Here is a 19,818-nt window from a genome sequence, read left to right as displayed (position 1 = left end):
CTCCGTTACACGTTCCAAAACTAAGCCAATAATTATGGTCAGCAAAAAACTGAACTTTTTATCGTTTTTAGATGTTTTTTTTAGATTTTGGCGTACAAAATCCGATTTGGAGATCAAAGTTTGATCAATTTTGCTTTCACAATATATATATATTGTATGTATATATGAATTTCGCCACTGAAATCGTGACTTTACGTCAATATTTCAAAAACTGCATGTGATCGAACGATTCCGTTCTGATCAGATTTAGCGTGCCGAAATACATAAATTGAGTTTTTTTGCCTAGAATTTTTCACTTAATAATTACATTAAATTATAGTTACTTTGAACATAAAGACTAAACTCACTCACGTTTAGGAATAGGCTATAAAACTTACAACATTGAAGCCTAAGTAGGGGCTTAATAAGCACTGATGCATAAGCCGTAGCTTAAACTCAGTCACTTGGACGTTAGGCAAAAAATACACAAAGTATGTATTATTCAACTTGAACGACTGAACATGTTTGCTGACCAATCTATTTTTTATACTTATGTCAATGAAGCGACTTTGCTTGTCAATTTAGGCATTAGAGAAAAAATAGTGTTATGATGTATATTTTATGAATTCAAGCACTAATAGTTTTCTTCTTTTTTTGTAACCCGCACCCAATGGTGCATAGGACACTTCATCTTATCGACGCAGTATTATCTTTATCGTTAATTGCACAAGGGCGAGGTGGTCAGTCCCGCGCTTCTTTTTCGAGTGCTAGATAATATTTTTTGAGATTGAAAATCACTTCTATTTTGCTTTCTTCTTTTTATTCATCGTTCTCTTTGTGTAATACCACTTTTCAAACTTTTGTAATTCCACATCCATTCGTTTGGTTCCTTTAAGAATGGAACTCGGGACCTCCAGCACTGTAGCCAATCACGCTTACAACTACACTACAGATATCGTTTTAGTCGATAATTATTTATAATTTATGTTTGAAGCAAAAACTTTGTGTTTTCCCATTTTATAATTAAAAAGTTAATTTGTTTTAAAATCACTATAAATATTTTATTATAATGTCTACCGGTTTCGAAGCACACCGCTTATTTTTCAAGACTGATTAATACTAAAAGACTAATTAATATCGGTAGGTAGACATTATAATTATGTTATAATAAAATATTTAATGTGATTTTTAAGCGAATTTATATTTCAATTATTACTTATTTATAAATTAATAAAAATATAATTAAAGTAGATGTTGTTTTAGGTACGCATAGGTACCTACTATATATATATACTATAATATTATTGTTCTATTAGCGACAACCCGACGAAAGCCTGTTGACGTCATCGTCTCTTGTGTTGGAATGTGGGTTAATTTAATTTAACGCGCCTTGTCCTGTATTTTCCTTTGCAGTGTACATATTCCCTTCATCCACATAATACGTGAAATGTACCTACCACCGCCCTTCCAGTGTACCCAATACAGTTTATGCAGCCATAGGTGCTGCTTTGTCGTTCTAATGATCACTTCTCTTTAGTCGGACAGTCGAGGACCAAAAACAATTACCACATTTCCATTCAAACATTCATACGAACAAGAGGTGTGTAAACAACGTGTACTCGCTATTTTTTCGATTATTCGTTACTTTGTCTCGGTGTCCATTTCTTTCCAGTTTTGATGTCAAATATATCTAGAGGTAAAAATACACAACCAAATTTGTGCACTAATTAGCTTTAATTTATCGAATCTCACATGAAATTATTTAAATAAAATCGTTTTATTTATCAACTGTATCTGATACGAGCCAATCGTGATTTTCACTGTGACAATTATTCAGGGTATTGGCATTGGACATATCGCAAACAAATAAACCAACATTTCTTGAATGTTTCCCGCAGATACTTTGTGGTACATTTTATGAAGTTTAATTAAACCAACGTAGATTTTCACGGCCACAGGGTAGAAATTATACTGTTAATAATATAAATTTTCATTATGAATGCTGGCAAACTTCGCTTTTTTGTTACACATTTTTGTACCTCGAAAAGACCAGTGCCAGAGTTGCCAAAATATTGATAAGAGACCATGTTTGGTCACAGTTCAACCCTTAAATATATTTATGACAGCAATATTCACAACCTTTTTAAGTTGTCCAAATATTTGTTTACGAATGATAGATTTTGCTGTTTTGTATAGAAGCTATTTACCAGAATTAGTATAAAATATATTGATCACTTAAACCAGACAATAGAAGGTCGTAGTCTCATCTACTTCTTCGTATTTACTGTATCAGCAATGAAATATTAAATTATGATATTAAGATGTGAATATGGAAGCCTGGGTATTTAAGGAGCTTACAACTTGTCGTTGGCTGGTAAAAGAATGTAGTATCTATCGTATTATATGAATTAAATAACGTTTTGCAGCAAGAGTGTGTACTAACGTATACAGTTGTCAGTAGTTGTCGCCAATCTTCGTTTTATCGCATGTTGGGTTATGCTGTCATCTTGATTATATTACTTCAAGAATACAAGGCTTTTGATCCCAGCTGTAGTAAAATCGAAAAAGGGTTCGGGATTAATGCCTTCGACCGTACACAGTATTATTATATAGGTACCCAATGTGTGTCAACGTACTTGGGGTATATCCAGGTCACAAGGACGGACATTTTTATGTCCGTCGCCAACTCGTCGGGCATATGTACCAGCAAACACATTTCTCAACTTCCAGAGAGAGCTTTGAAAATAAATTGTGAAGTCTTAATTTTGAGGTTTAATCATATTTTTTGCAAGCAATAAATTATCCTTTGTAAATATGGTCCACTCTGGTGAATATTTGCTTAACCGTTTTAGTGCGAAGATATTTTTTGAATTTTTTTAATACTGTTCTTCAAAAACGTTCCATTTAAATTTAGTGGACATTGTAAAAGCGAAAACAATAGATTTTTATTCAAAAACATGTATTTCTATTTTTCACCAAAAAATCGCTAAATATCTTTGTTTGTAAATATTATTGACGATGCGAAATAACCTCCCAAGCTCGACCTCCAAAATACACTAGTATTTTGGAGGTCGAGCTCATCGTCAGTATATCGACCGCCACGCTTTTAACAAAGTATACCTGAGTCGATATATCGATTATCACCACATCAAACGGTCAATAATAGTGATTGCGACAAAAAAAACGAGTAGGTTACCTTTTTTGCTTTTTCTCTATTGTACATCCACAAACAGTTACTAACTTATTCGCAAAACGGAATTTGAAATACAATTATTTTTTAGAAACCAACAAAATTTATCCCATTATATACATACGTACTTCTTTATTTGCCGAAATTAAAGCGTTTTATAATAAAATAACGATTTTAATTAGAACCTCAATTTTATTGCACTTATCTCGTAATTTGATTATATTATGCATACGAAATGCAATACGTTCGTTTTCAGTATCACAAAGGAGTAGCGTGCGAGAATGTTACGAACGGCTGTGCAGACGCAGAAATATGTCAACTAAATATTTATTTATAATGAGTTAATTCCACAAATTCCATCTAATCATCGGTTATGCACATTTTTTTAATGTCATGTTTTCTAGTACTTTGTACGTCCATTTTTGTAAAACTTTATGTCTTTGATTTTTTAAATGAAATATTTATTGGTCTATCTAGAGAACATGGCAGGAAACTCACCAATAAAATATAATATTCAGTAATATAACTTGGCAATAAAAGGAAGAAGAAAAAAAACATATTTAGAGTTCATATTATTTTTTGACATCTCATCAAAGATGAAGAAGAATATGGAAGTCTGGGCATTTACGTAAAAACTCCTATAATTGGAGATAATCCAGATTTTGTGAACAAGTATTTGGACACATTAAAAAATGTTGTAAAGTATATTAAGAGTTCTTTGTATAGTATGAAATATTCATCCCTTTCATAGCTATTAGACATAATGATATGATTGAGGAATCTTGTACGCAAGATATAAGTGTGAGATTCATTGTATCAGAATATTCTCTGAAGTATATCACAAATAACAAAAAAATCACCGCATACCACATCATACTGAATCACAGCAAGGCGAACTCTACTTTATGGTAACGGATTATGTATAAGGAATGACTTCTGTTTTGTTTTATTTTATTGACAAGAGAAATAGTTGCAGTAACGCACACTCATGCATAATGCATAATATAATACATACACAGCTTGATATTAATTCTTTTTTTTTAAATCATACATAAAAACATGTTTTGTACACATTGCATGTCTCATTATATTATTGTAGATATCCATATGGACGGAATCGGATCAGAATGGATGGTGAGTTGATGGAGAAGATGACGAAAAGTAATACTTACATATATAACATATCGCAAGGATTTTTTTTTATTAATCATTGAACCTTGTACATATCTGCTTTATTTTTTTTCTTTAATATTTTTGCTGATATTTTTTAACTGGATAATATCCGTATTCACAAGTCCTGTCAATATCTCAAAATGTAACGAAAGCTATAAACGGAGGGGAGACCGGCCTAATATTTTGTATGGACTCTTCGCTACAAGTTCAAATCATATTATTTTTTTACATCTCATCAAAATGAAGATTGGGCAAGTCTGGGCATTTACGGGACTGACGACCGTCATAGGCTGGTTTAAGTGATCACTTTACGCAGTGTAACATTCACCAATTCTACCCATTATTGACAACCACACTACTCAAATTCTTGGAAGTTCTATATATATGAAACAATTTTTCAACCTTATTCTTGAATCACTAGAACTTCACTAGAGACATCTATTGGTGAGATGAAAAGAAGCTTTTTACTGAGCAGAAACTCTTTTGTTAGTATGTGAGGTCCGAATCCTGGATTATGTTGCACTCAAAATGTTGTAAGTTCAAATTATAAAAGGAATTAATACGTGCATAACAAGTAAAAATATAAAGTGTGTATAACGCAAAACTAGGTGAAATTTTTTCTGATATTCAACCGTGTCTAATTACGAAGCCGTTTATTTTTATTTAAAAATAAATTTAAAAATATAAAAAAATATTTGGGCTCGTCCGGGATTTGAACCCGGGACCTCTCGCACCCTAAGCGAAAATCATACCCCTAGACCAACGAGCCGGTACGGATGCAGTGATAAAAACATAATATTAGAAAGTATTGTATATAGAAACGTGCCCACAGCTCAATTAAATTTGCGGTATCAGCAGTAAGAATACGTAACTCGAACTAACGTGTAATTGTCGTGTCGTAATCCTAATATCATGTTTTGCTATGTTAGCCTAGCACGCAGACTGTTATCTGTTTCTTTTAAACTCTTGTACCCAATAATAATAAATACATATATTTTATTAATAGGTTTTTTTTTTGCAAATTATGGTAAAAAAAAAGTAAATCAGGTTCTTTTGCATTTTGAGTGTGTCCAAATACTGCTTCGCATGTCTGGATTACCTCCAAATAGGAGTTATTAAAAAAAAATATATATCTCAAAATAGACGAAGAAGAATATGGAAGTCTGGACATTTACAGGGTGAATTCTAGTGAAGTCAAGCACTGTGTTTCGAGTTTGAGTAATATAATCTAGAAGTTTCAAGAATTTGACCAGTATGGATGTCAATCATGGGTAGAATTGGTGAATGTTACACGTGTGTAAAATGATCACTTAAACCAGCCTATGATGGTCGTAAGCGGTGTAAATACCCAGATTTCATTACTCTTCTTTATCTTTGTTGAGATGTAAAAAAATCAGGTTCTTGGAGCTACATACATTATTTATTTAAATAAATTCTCTGAGAATTGCGAATTTTTATTTTGTAATTCCTTTAGCGTCCCGTTGCCGACGCGTGTAAAAATTTATATAATAATGAATAATTTGAGCATTTTTTGTTTGTTTGTTTTATTTACAACATTAAAATGTAAGCAGGTTCTTCGGTGCTTCATTAAATATTCATTACGACGTTTTTTGTCTAGTTACGTCTCCCCAGTCGCCCCTGTCGCCCCTGTCGCCCCTGTCGCCCGTGTTGTCGATGCATTATTCAACAATGAACACCTGAGGTGAAGATGAAAATAGATCCATTGTAGAACAATGTTTATCGTGTTTTATTGTTGAAACTAATCAAAATACGATTTATTATACAAATGGAAGGTGAGATGTTATTCAAATGAGTCGCTCTCCTCACTAAACAGAGATATAACTATTCAGATGAAAAAACGATTAAGTTTTCGAAATATATACGAGTATATTGGGTTTTAAATTTTGTGTTGATTATTCGAGTGTATATGTTGAGTATTTTAAATAAATTATCAAATGTTCGTTCGTTCAAAATTTCAATGTTTCAAAAAATTGCTTACATTTGTTGACACAGTGTTGCATTCGACTACGCGTGTATTTATATTATTATGTTTACATAAAGTGATCACTCAAACCAGCCAATAACAAGTAGCCCTGTAAATTCCCAAACTTCCATATTATTCTTCATTCGTTGCATGTTGAGATTACATAAATAATTACATAAAATCTAAGTATAAATAACTCAAAGTGAAACAAATCCGGAATTTGTGAACAAATTTTGAACACTTAAAATGTTGCAAATAAATATTGCTCGATTAAAATACTTTTTTAAAAGTTTTCTTAAAAATATATATGACAAGTCTTTCGATGCATTCAGCATCATTATAAGAGACCGTATACGATGATTGATTTTGATGCTGAATGCATCGAAACTCGTGTAACAACAGATGTTAAGAAATAGTGGTAACTTACCGAGTAAATTTTAAATAATAATAAAATAAGCATTACTACAAAGTGGCTGCCAAATCAATTATTTAAATTATTTAATCTGCCTGCATATATTATAATTTAGACCATGTTACCAAGTACATTTTGAAATTATTTTTTTTCAAAGCATCAGGCAAGACTGCGATACCATTATTTTGATGCGTATAAATGTGGCCTCCATATTGGAATGCAAATCCGCCCACCGGAAAACATTTTTATTTGTTCCGATTAGTCAAATTTTGACACACAAAAAAAAGTAGGTAGGTACTCAGCAGAAACGAAAAAAAATGTACGAGATGGAGAATTCCATTGTTTATTTACGTTTACGTGTATCTTAAGTCGAATGCTTTTCTAGGAAATAAACTCGTAAGATTTTAACGGTGTATTATGTATTTACATAAGAGTACATATGTCACAAGTTGATTGAGAATACATAATATATTTTATTATCGTTGGTTTAGTTTCGACGAGTGTTTTCCCAATTGTCGTCTGTCGATATATGTCGATATATAACACGAGATTTAAAAAAAATGAAATTGCAATTTGAATCTAATTTTATATGTTAGTAACTATCATATTATTGACATATGATTGTGTAAAAATAGGTTTTGTAAGATGTATGAATAAAAAAGTAAAATTATAATATGTAGTGATATCCACAATTATAAAACTAGAAACAGAAATATAATAAGTTCGCCACATAGGAAAATATATTAACATCATTGCTCAAATTGCAATTTAAAAATTGATAATATACTTAAGATGGCATTAAGTGCGAAGATTAAACTTATGCCGCGGCGCGCCGCCTGAATTTAAATGTAAATGCTTAGTAAATTATAAAAGTATTAGGTATATCATTGTATGATAAAAATATATATGCTAGAAATTAATAATTTATTTTAGTAATAAGAATTTAGTATGTAAAAGTTAACATAACCATTTAGTATTTTAACTAACTAAAGTAAAAAAATATATATTCAGAAAACAATGTAAACATACTATAAAATAATAGTCAAACCCTTGTCAAGTTTGACATGTAATATAGAATTTTGTCTAGCCTTCCACTAGTCTGATGATATAATGACAAAACCCGATCGCTGATCAATAAAATAAATGTGGGAAAACTTTGTATAATTCTTAAAAAATATATTTGTTTGAAAATTGTATTATGTATGTTTAATATAATATTTTCCAATACAAATGTTCTACTCATACTTAATATACTTAAAAATATCAAATTCATTAATTAACGATATTTGAATTGTTGTAACTTTGATTAATTTTTCCATTAGTTCGGTTGGCAATGTATGTTTTGTCTATTGTTATTATTATATATACGTAATTTATCGTGTCCCCAACCCATTTACAATATCCGCGAGTTATCCAAAAGAATATCTGAATTTAGCAGTCACATTGTTGGATGAAATAAATGTCGTGACACGGTCCATGACCATTCATTTTGGTAACACGAATTACCAGTGTATTTTGTACAGGCGAGGTATTCCATTATTGGATTATTGTCGTATCAAAATAATAATGCTTTTATCTCGACAGATACTGCAGCACTATAGCAGTCAGATCGTGACAATTCCTTCAGACTTCAGACCTTCCAGTCATTTGGAATGGAATACATTTTTTAAAAATGTTTCGTACTCATTATCATGTTTTTTTATATTTTTTTAAAATCCTTATCATTTAGTTTGATAATGATTCCAAGTCTTTACTTTTTTATTATCTGGCGTAATTTGTAAAAGTTAACCATTACCATTATTTACCAATTGCCAATTGTTGTTAAAATTCTGCAATTAATTTCAGCACATTGTTCGCGCACAGTTTAATGTTTTGCGTCCTCATCCCAAAAATCCAATCCCCGATAAATCATTTAAATCATGTCAAAAATATCTGACAGATTGCCATGTTTTGGAGGACAACTACTTTGCGTTTAATATTTAAATGTTAAGTATCTCACTAATAATAGAGGCGACTTTATTATACGGTTTGTGATTCCTAATTAGTCTCTTTTTGATTATGAATTCAGATGCTTATGCATAAAAATGCACATGTTATGTATTAAATATAACCTTGTCAGTAAATGTTAGCAACATAATTAATATATTTTAATTTCCTTCTTCCTTTATTAATATTTAATGCTAGGCACTTTCATTTTTAAAAATTAAGAACTATTATGCAATTAATATTTGTTACGTAGTTAGTTCGCAAATTGTTTTCCTTCTACCGGGGTTATTAAAAGCTCTCGCCGGCTGCGCCTTTTCCCCCGATTTCATTACATCCTATTATTTCTCTCAAATTCATCGCTCAGTGGTCTCATTTATTATATAAACAACGAGAACCTTTCCCAGTGTGAAGGATCGTTTTATAGATACACAATGAGGAATTACATTGCTTTTCTTTAAAAAAAAATACACACCGCAGAAAGAAATAAAATTTCGTGGCCGTATTAATATCACTGCTCTATATATGGTATAAACAGTAAAAATTAAAATTATTATGCTATCGTATTTAATTAATCATTTAATTTAACGATTTGTAGAATAAAAGGAATCATGAATACTTTTATTACATTATATTATATAAGTTAGTCTTTTTTCGAATCTGATATTATGATAAGAATTAAATAATAATCGAACATTCTAATCAAGAAATTTTTTTTAATTCAGATTCGTTGTCTTAATGAACTATAGTATAATTGCAAGATTTTATTTTTTTTACATATTACGAAAAAATGTAAAATAAATCTACTAATATTATCAATGAATGAATGGACTAAATCATTTTAAGACATGATACAACAAGGTACCTACGAAAAAAAGAGTAACAAAAAGTATGTTTAAGGGCATTTAAAGCAAAAAGGCGTTAAAAATATTAAAAGAAATCATTAAAAATGATAATGTGTAACAAAGTCTACTCGTATATTTTAGCACTACACCAATTCTGCTATCTTAAACGCCTCTAGGTTAAGGTATTTGGCTAATTGAAACAACTAAGTATTCTTGAAGCAAATATTATTTAGCGTTTACTATAGTTTCAATAGAGTATAAAATTAAATAGATGTTTGAGAGGACACATGGAATCAAGGGTAACAAGATGATTTGCTATTTGAATTAAAAATATATTGTCATTTATTTGATTTTATTTAGAAAGTAATTAATAATCCATTAGTAGTGGATATAGCACATAAGTAAAGTTTGAACATTTACTATGCTCAAAACGAAAGTTACTTTTTTATCACAATGTGAACAGACACTTGTTCCGACCATCAAGTTGGGGTAGATTCATTTCCCCCCTGTTGGCACTCCCTTCCTTAGTAACACGTTTTAACTTCTACAAAAGTTGCGGAATACCGCAGACAAACTTAAAGCTCCAACCTTCTCCCTCCGCTCTTCATTCCAATTTCGTTGATTTACCTTTCAGTTTTCAGCTTCGTTTGTTTGTTCGAACGAAGGAAATCCAAATTGACTCGGAACTTTTCCTAATCGGTGTAAATTAAGACCGATAAGATATTATTTTTAAAATATTTTAATATTTACCTTTATCGCTTTTTCTATGATCAAAGATATTAATTAGGCTGGGTATTTAAAGACGGCAAAAACAATTTTTTTTTATGTAGAATATACATATACCAACTACAGTTTGTTCAATTATTAAAATATTTATTATTATTAAACTGAATTTTAATTTTATTTTTGGTATAAATAAACCACATTATAATTTACTTATAAAATGATCTTATATTTTCCTTATCGTGCCAAAACCTTATTTTATTTTCTTTAATGACGTTGTAGATATTTCACTCCAAGTATTACTGCTATAAAACAAATCTACCCTTTATGGTTTGATTTCGTGATATCTGTATATATTTTCACATTAAAATAAAACCGCTTTTCTCACTTTTAACACTGTGAATTGGTTTAATCTACTTCCCCTACAACTTCTACTACCTACTATTATTCCATTTTCTCGCATAGGTAGAGAGTATAAAGAAGACCATGTCCATATGGTTTGTGAAATATTCCTAGCGTCTTCCACATAAAAATATGTACCTAGTCTTTTCTGCCTTTTTATTTGGCAAATTTTTGATCTCATTTCAGGTATTAATTTAGTCACGCTAATCTTTCTTGGCCTTCATCACCTTACCCTTTTCACACGATTTCTTATACTTGTTTAACCATTATCTCGTCAGTCACCCTCTCCACTATCAAATCAACTCAAATACTCGTTTAAATCACGTGAATAATATCTGTAGGTACATTTTTTTTATATATTCTGTTTCAACTTATTATAATTCAAGATTTGAAGTTTAATAAAACTTTTTTTGTGCGATTTTGGGTCTTCTCAGTGGATACCAACTTTTTAAAAAATGGTTTAATATTTTCAGATCTATTAAAGATCAAGGTATAATAACGTTATATTTTTGATCAAAATTTTACTGGCAAATGTTCAGTATTTAAATTATTGGTATGCCATGAACGCGACGATATAAGTTTTTTTTTAAATCGTAAATTCCTGCAAAACTTTTGATACGTTTTTTTTATATGGATTTTTCTCTGTAATATGTATGTATGTTTCTCTTATAAAGTTTAAAAAAAATATTATCACGACAACTTCGTAATATATATTGCTTTTTGTACATGTACATTAAGTATAGAACTAACATTACATTCCAAATAAAAGATATTGATTTATCGAAAATTAATAAATCTGAAATTTATAATTTGCAATGCTCATCATATCCTGTTATATATGGAGAAAAAAAATCACTTCCGAAGTAAAGAACTTATAGGATGTCGAAATAATTTTTTTTCATTATTTTCCATTAACTTCACCCATTCCATTTTTATTTAGTTAGGAATATTTAAAAAGAAATTAATAGTAATTTACAAATAATAAATACTTTATGTAATCAGGAATATAAAAGTTTGTTTTTAAAAATGTTTCCTCTTGTTAACCACCCTTGATTCCTTCATCTGTAACTGCCTATGGTATTTACACAAAACAAAAACAGAATGTTACAGTGATTTTATAACAAAGTTATTTTGCAAGTTATAAAATGAAAAATCATAATACAAAAGCACTAATGCTTCAAATATTCATTTTAAACACTGATTACTCTAATATATCAAGATGAAATGAAACCGTGATTGATGACCTTTTTCATAATTGTCTGGTATGAACCGTTTGGACCTGTTTACGTTAGCAATCATATTTTTGTGTATACATTTCATCATTCGTGATACGAGCATAAATATATAGGCAAGACAGGTAATTTTCGCTCTGACAACATCTTTTAACATGACATGTCATTTTTTACCAACGTAATGGTAAAATACGAACACAATAATACATTTCATTTGGCCTTTCGTGTAATGCGTTTGCCTCTGGCCTATTTTCCCCGATATTCAATTTCATTTGTTATTTAGACACTTACTAATAGAGGTAATATTACATATTAGGTAACGGTTAGGGCGCTAAACTAATGCTTCGTTTCTTTTTAATTACACTCTACGAAAGCTTTGGGCCAATTGTGTTGAATTAGCTGTCTCTTACACACGAACAGCTAATGAAATGTTTGCCATGATTCATGGAATACATCGTTTGTGTACGACTATCTTAATTGTGCTCGAGTACTTCGCGGCTAGATAGTGTAGTTGATATGTACTAGTGGATTCAGAACACATTGGGCTAGAGACGCCGATCTATATTGTGATGAAATCTCCTACAATTCAGTACCTATTTCACTCTCATCACGACACCGAGGGGACTTTCAGACTTGCATAACGACTTCATTTGACGATTCTTACATAATATACATATAACATTTTGAGTGTGTCCAAATACTTGTTCACAAAATCTGGATTATCTCCAATTACAGGAGTTATTTTCATATTATTTTTTGACATTTCATCAAAGATGAAGAAGAATATGGAAGTCTGGGCATTTACGGGGCTTACGACCGTCATAGGCTGGTTTGAGTGATCACTTTACACACGTGTAACATTCACCTATTCTACCCATTATTGACAACCACACTACTCAAATTCTTCGAAGTTCTATATATATGAACCAATTTGGAAACTTTGTTCTTGAATCACTAGAACTTCACTAGAGACATCTATTGGTGAGATGTAAAGAAGCTTTTTTATTAAGCAGAAACTCTTATATTAGTATGTGAGATCCGAATCCCGGATTATAATCACACACATGAGAAACGCCAGAAAATACCATTTTCATTTTTATTATTAAGCTTATAATTTGACCAGATAATTTATTTACAACATTTTGAGTGTGTCCAAATACTTGTTCACAAAATCTGGATTATCTCCAATTACAGGAGTTATTTTCATATTATTTTTTGACATTTCATCAAAGATGAAGAAGAATATGGAAGTCTGGGCATTTACGGGTCTTACGACCGTCATAGGCTGGTTTGAGTGATCACTTTACACACGTGTAACATTCACCAATTCTACCCATTATTGACAACCACACTACTCAAATTCTTCGAAGTTCTATATATATGAACCAATTTGGAAACTTTGTTCTTGAATCACTAGAACTTCACTAGAGACATCTATTGGTGAGATGTAAAGAAGCTTTTTTATTAAGCAGAAACTCTTATATTAGTATGTGAGATCCGAATCCCGGATTATAATCACACACATGAGAAACGCCAGAAAATACCATTTTCATTTTTATTATTAAGCTTATAATTTGACCAGATAATTTATTTACAACATTTTGAGTGTGTCCAAATACTTGTTCACAAAATCTGGATTATCTCCAATTACAGGAGTTATTTTCATATTATTTTTTGACATTTCATCAAAGATGAAGAAGAATATGGAAGTCTGGGCATTTACGGGGCTTACGACCGTCATAGGCTGGTTTGAGTGATCACTTTACACACGTGTAACATTCACCAATTCTACCCATTATTGACAACCACACTACTCAAATTCTTCGAAGTTCTATATATATGAACCAATTTGGAAACTTTGTTCTTGAATCACTAGAACTTCACTAGAGACATCTATTGGTGAGATGTAAAGAAGCTTTTTTATTAAGCAGAAACTCTTATATTAGTATGTGAGATCCGAATCCCGGATTATAATCACACACATGAGAAACGCCAGAAAATACCATTTTCATTTTTATTATTAAGCTTATAATTTGACCAGATAATTTATTTACAACATTTTGAGTGTGTCCAAATACTTGTTCACAAAATCTGGATTATCTCCAATTACAGGAGTTATTTTCATATTATTTTTTGACATTTCATCAAAGATGAAGAAGAATATGGAAGTCTGGGCATTTACGGGGCTTACGACCGTCATAGGCTGGTTTGAGTGATCACTTTACACACGTGTAACATTCACCAATTCTACCCATTATTGACAACCACACTACTCAAATTCTTCGAAGTTCTATATATATGAATAATATAATATAATTTGAGTAGTGTGGTTGTCAATAATGGGTAGAATTGGTGAATGTTACACGTGTGTAAAGTGATCACTCAAACCAGCCTATGACGGTCGTAAGCCCCGTAAATGCCCAGACTTCCATATTCTTCTTCATCTTTGATGAAATGTCAAAAAATAATATGAAAATAACTCCTGTAATTGGAGATAATCCAGATTTTGTGAACAAGTATTTGGACACACTCAAAATGTTGTAAATAAATTATCTGGTCAAATTATAAGCTTAATAATAAAAATGAAAATGGTATTTTCTGGCGTTTCTCATGTGTGTGATTATAATCCGGGATTCGGATCTCACATACTAATATAAGAGTTTCTGCTTAATAAAAAAGCTTCTTTACATCTCACCAATAGATGTCTCTAGTGAAGTTCTAGTGATTCAAGAACAAAGTTTCCAAATTGGTTCATATATATAGAACTTCGAAGAATTTGAGTAGTGTGGTTGTCAATAATGGGTAGAATTGGTGAATGTTACACGTGTGTAAAGTGATCACTCAAACCAGCCTATGACGGTCGTAAGCCCCGTAAATGCCCAGACTTCCATATTCTTCTTCATCTTTGATGAAATGTCAAAAAATAATATGAAAATAACTCCTGTAATTGGAGATAATCCAGATTTTGTGAACAAGTATTTGGACACACTCAAAATGTTGTAAATAAATTATCTGGTCAAATTATAAGCTTAATAATAAAAATAAAAATGGTATTTTCTGGCGTTTCTCATGTGTGTGATTATAATCCGGGATTCGGATCTCACATACTAATATAAGAGTTTCTGCTTAATAAAAAAGCTTCTTTACATCTCACCAATAGATGTCTCTAGTGAAGTTCTAGTGATTCAAGAACAAAGTTTCCAAATTGGTTCATATATATAGAACTTCGAAGAATTTGAGTAGTGTGGTTGTCAATAATGGGTAGAATTGGTGAATGTTACACGTGTGTAAAGTGATCACTCAAACCAGCCTATGACGGTCGTAAGCCCCGTAAATGCCCAGACTTCCATATTCTTCTTCATCTTTGATGAAATGTCAAAAAATAATATGAAAATAACTCCTGTAATTGGAGATAATCCAGATTTTGTGAACAAGTATTTGGACACACTCAAAATGTTGTAAATAAATTATCTGGTCAAATTATAAGCTTAATAATAAAAATGAAAATGGTATTTTCTGGCGTTTCTCATGTGTGTGATTATAATCCGGGATTCGGATCTCACATACTAATATAAGAGTTTCTGCTTAATAAAAAAGCTTCTTTACATCTCACCAATAGATGTCTCTAGTGAAGTTCTAGTGATTCAAGAACAAAGTTTCCAAATTGGTTCATATATATAGAACTTCGAAGAATTTGAGTAGTGTGGTTGTCAATAATGGGTAGAATTGGTGAATGTTACACGTGTGTAAAGTGATCACTCAAACCAGCCTATGACGGTCGTAAGCCCCGTAAATGCCCAGACTTCCATATTCTTCTTCATCTTTGATGAAATGTCAAAAAATAATATACATATAATTGACATTCGATTTATTAAACTCATTTAAATATTTTACTGAAAGCCATACTGCTATGGGGAATAGAGATGTTATTAGAAATAGTATGTTTAACGATATTTCGATTTTCTAAATATAACTATTAGAATAGTTATATATTCTACAATATTCACTCTATGAACCAAATAGAACCATCTATGTATATGTCCTAATATTCTTGTTTCGCCGTGTCAGTAAATATTACTATGTGTTAATGTAATATGTGAAACGAAATACATAACTACACATAAAAACACAATTACTGAATTGATAACTGGTACCTACCCCACCCTGGTTCGTGCCTTAGCCCTAATCCTATCCGATTATTCAAATGACTCTCGGTTGGACCTAATCGCGAGGAAGGCTTTGAATGTCACCCCAATTCGAGTGCTCGCTACATAATGCATGTATAATACCGCGCTTTTTAACGATCGGCCTGCCTTAGATATCGAGGGATTTGGGAAAAGGTTGCAGGGGCTCCACTTTCCCCCGGAGCGCAGAAACGTACCGGGATGTTGGAAAACCTTTGATGTTTGGTCGTGCGTCGCGCTTATCTTAAGCCTTCTCAAAAGACATGCACACTTAGTCGTATCATTCTTATCGATTATTTTGTATTCCATTATCATTCTCAGCCCCTGCGTAAGAAAATAAACTTTTCTTTTTTCCCCTTTTTAATGTACATAAATCGTTTAGATACCGATGTACCTATAAATATTCGTACGTATTTGTTTTAAAATTTAATGTTGAGATTTTTTCACTTTTACTATGCAATCAATTTGATTTTACCCAATCGTTTTTAGGTAAGATCCGATCCTTCATCGTTGGATTTGTATAAGCGAAATGATCCGATCATTAAAATCCAATCTGTATTGATCTTTTCAGTTATTGTTTTATTCATTCGTTAATTCATTAAGTCGGATGTGTATCGTCGCAAAAAAGGCTTCGAGCGAAAACGGGAAAGTATTTTGTCACAAATTCTACCACCAATAAACAAATAAATTAAATTAAAATGTTCAGCCAGGGATCTGGTGACCGAATCAACGAATAATTTGATAGGACCGAATTTTAAATGAAATAAAATCTAAAGCAATAACCATAATGTTCATGAAAATTTCATTCATCGTTAAAGTTCCTAATGCTGATAGTTAGTCCAAATAACTATTTTTTACTACAGATTATTCGTCTTTTACTTTCTTTACCTATTTACTAAACTCTGGTAAAATCGCATTTTTTTATATAATTTAATATAATAAGTTAATAAATTTCTTATTCGCAATGTGTTAATTATCTTATAAACCTTCACTACATTCTTGTCATCATAGAATACTGAAACATTGATCTGTCGTCTTCCTATTAGTTACTTCCTCTTTTCATTTACACGGCCGCAACTCCCCGCGCTCTGTTCCGTGTTTCCTTCTCAGCCCTGTAGTTTACAGATATAGTACTCCGTGGTGAATGCAAGAACTCCCGCCATAAATTTCGCTTACTTCTCCCGCTTATTTTATGAGAAATTTAATTAAACTCTCTACTCGATATAAATGCGCACACAGAGGCCAAAATGCAACCGAGCCATTCCAGTAAAGGAAAATCATAATCATATCTGCCTCGACCGTTATTATTCTACGTATTTCCTCTCGATGCTCGCAAAGGAAAATAAAACGCATCTGGTTTATTTAGCAAAATATTTTCTCGCTGTATCCATATTTCTTACTCTAGAAATGTTCAAGCGATTTACAGTCAAACCGACCCTTATTTTACCGCTTTTTTTACGCAAAATAATTCAGCGCGCCTCGCTTCTGTGACATTTGCGAGGCACATAAAAAACTTCCTACAGCTTTCTGTTTAAATATTTGACATTTTCACCGAAAAAAGGTTTTTACATAAATTAATTAGTAGCTATCCACTCAACACAACATTCAAAGTAAAAACTAATTTATATCTGCGCTGTGGCCTACACTACTAAAAAATAATAAAATTTACTTGGTTGTGTTCACTCAGTTACTAAATTTGGAAATTTAACATTAAACACAAACGAAAAAATATATATTTATATATTTTAAAATATGATTTATTTACGCATAGTTTTTCCTGAAATTACACTTGATAAAAAAGCTAGTAACAAAATTACATGAAAAGATATGCAAATGAAAACCCTATGCGAAAACATTACAATTATTTACCTTCATCATTTTATTTTTACGACAACAATAAAAAATATAATAAAATTTATCTCGAATTCGCATTTTGTAATAATACAAATTCATTGTATTTAAATAAAAATGCATAGATGATGTCACGAAAGGCCTTGCTTTTCAAATGAGCTCTTTTCTGTCTCTCTCTTTTTTGCTTTGATCGTTTATTGACAAATTTTAATATTTTCATTAAATCCTGAATTTTATATTTTTTATAAAACTCGTAATTCGTGCATTTTCGTGTTTGCGGTTTTTTTTTTCACCTGTAAACTTATTTTTTTTTGTAACTTATATAATAAGTGTAGCTTACATAAAAAGCTCTCTCAAAGCGCATATTATTTATTCCTTAACGCTAACATTCTAGCATACACTTTTTTAGCATTTTTTTTAATTCACATGAAAATAATATCATTAAAAATATTGTTAAAGGTATTTCTTGATACCTTAAACTTATTTTTTGATTTTGAGGTCATTTTCAATAATAGTGTTTTTTTCCTTTAAAAAAATTGTTCAAAATCTCTGAAGTGTTTATTAATTAATAAATAAATAAAAAGTATGTTTGAAATTTGAAATAAAACAATGTTTTGTATTCCAGACTTCAGCTTACAAACTAATTAAACTACCCTAAAATGTTTTCGGAACGTAAGACAATCCAACATGAAACTTTGGACTTCTCGCAAATTGACCTAAAGAAAATTCTTTCAACAACAATATTAGAACATTACACTCCAAGTTTTACTACTTTTTTTCTGGGAAACTTTTCACGAAATGTGGCTCGTGTTAGCACGGAATTCACAGCTTTTTTCTTATTTATTTGTTTGTATTCCGAATATTAAGTTTACTATTGTAAAATATATGGCTCAGGATTTAAAAAAAGCAAGGCTTTATTTTGTATATAATTTAACTTGATGTGTCTGTGATATTTTTTTACACCCTTTTGACCCTTAATTAATAAGTGCAGCATTCTTGCATATAAGTATAAAATAATAAAAACTTCATATTGCAGTTCATATCCTAAAACGGATCATATTATCCAAGGACTAAGATGACTTCATATTTTTCTTCGTATTCCTTATTTTCTTTCCTTCTTCAAATAAATTAGCCCACTGTACAAGAAGCAATGCTAGCCACTTGATGAAAATGTCAACTTTAATCAAATAACCGTTTGTGGTATACATAAAGGAACTCGTTCCTCTTTTACAAAGGGCCTCTGTGCTCTTCGAAATTCTCGAGATGATCCATACCTTTGGTTTTATTATTTTTGTACAAAACGTCTGGTGTATTAAGTCCCTGGCGCCGGCTGGACTGGAACGCCCGACCTCCCCTCACACACAGTCCATCCCTCTCGCGCTGCCAACTTTTCCCGCTAGTTTTTCTCTTTCGTTTTATGTCCAAATGGCAACCTTCGGGACCGTACCAAGTACCAACCATGTTACTCACACCTTCAAATTTTAAATAGCTAGTTGTCAAATTTAAACCCGAGTACGTCACTTAACTAAATATTGGCGGTATTCACTAAACGAAAAGTCAGTACAGACCAGATTCTTGTCCGTCGCATCCTACCCTTGTCCATTTAAAATCATATTTTTATTTCTTCATACTTTCTCGGCTTATGTATTTATCTTTATTTCAAACCTTGGGGTAAAGAGTGCAAGCTTCTAATATTTATATGGTACATACATTATTAAAAATACAATACAAAATATATTTTTTATTTAATTTAGTCAAAAGGTGATCCCACTAAACAACATCATACATTATGCTGATTTTCGTTACTAAAGTCTTCCGCTCTCTTCTATAAGACAGTGATTTAGAAAAGTAGCAGTATCG

General features: G+C 31.2%; 1 protein-coding gene and 1 non-coding gene across 2 annotated transcripts in view; one reads left to right on the top strand and one right to left on the bottom strand.

Annotated features, from left to right (window-relative positions):
- The window catches only part of Miga (mitoguardin), a 149,435-nt gene that overhangs the window by 64,806 nt on the left and 64,811 nt on the right, over nt 1-19,818 (top strand). The window lies entirely within an intron of this gene.
- TRNAP-AGG (transfer RNA proline (anticodon AGG)) lies at nt 5,040-5,111 on the bottom strand. Its single transcript has one exon. It is a non-coding gene; the product is annotated as a tRNA-Pro (tRNA).

This window comes from Brachycentrus maculatus, unplaced genomic scaffold, assembly GCF_059751285.1.
Source record: "Brachycentrus maculatus isolate JH-2025_06_01 unplaced genomic scaffold, ASM5975128v1 h1tg000257l, whole genome shotgun sequence".
NCBI lineage: Eukaryota > Metazoa > Arthropoda > Insecta > Trichoptera > Brachycentridae > Brachycentrus > Brachycentrus maculatus.
This window is presented reverse-complemented; position numbering and strand designations above follow the sequence as displayed.